At 56.4% G+C, this 771-nt stretch overlaps 1 protein-coding gene across 1 annotated transcript in view; it reads right to left on the reverse strand.

The window, feature by feature from the left end:
- Positions 1–771, reverse strand: part of POLD1 (DNA polymerase delta 1, catalytic subunit) — a 17,939-nt gene that overhangs the window by 16,890 nt on the left and 278 nt on the right. The window lies entirely within an intron of this gene.

Here is a 771-nt window from a genome sequence, read left to right on the forward strand (position 1 = left end):
TGGCTCAAACCCCGAAGACGACCTGCGCCTGATGGATTCTCTCCACCAGCGCCGCAGGCTGAGCCTCTTAACAGGTGTTCCCCCTTCCACTCTAGTGCCTGTTAAAATCCTGCCTTCACTCAGCAGGTGAGTTTCTCAAAACTCAGGGGGGTCATGTTGCTCTAATGCTCGAAACGACGCTTGGCTCTGTATCCAGACTAAGAGCCAAACCCCACACTAAGGCTCACGAAGCCCGACGGGATCTGGTTGCTCGCTACTGTCTTCCCCCAACCTGTTCCCTCTGCTCCAGCTACAGACACGCCGAGCTCCTTCCTACCCCAGGGCCTTTGCACTTGACGGTCCCCCTGCCCAGATTTTTCTTTACATGGTTGACTTCTCTCTCAAATGTCACTTCCCCAGAGAGGCGATCCTGATCATCCCAGCCAAAGCAGCAGGCTACCCCGTTGGCCTTCACTTGGGAAAATGTTATCACAGCCTAAAAACACTGCTGTATGGTTATTACTTGTTTCTTGTCCACTAGCTGTCTTCTCCTGAGGCAGGGGCCTTCTCTGTCTCATTCGGGCTGTAGTCCCTGCTTCTAGTACAGTGCCAGGAACAGCATTTAGTGAATAAGGGATGACACCACGCCCCACGTGCCCCATTCAGTTCCTCAATGCCTCTGGGATCTGGTGGCCCCGAAGACCCTCCGGGGTGCGTCCCCGATCCCGCCTCGGTACCGGTCCCCCAGCGCCTGCGTCCCCTGCATGCCAAAGGACCCCCCCCAGCACCACC

Source organism: Pteropus alecto, unplaced genomic scaffold (assembly GCF_000325575.1).
Source record: "Pteropus alecto unplaced genomic scaffold, ASM32557v1 scaffold41, whole genome shotgun sequence".
NCBI lineage: Eukaryota > Metazoa > Chordata > Mammalia > Chiroptera > Pteropodidae > Pteropus > Pteropus alecto.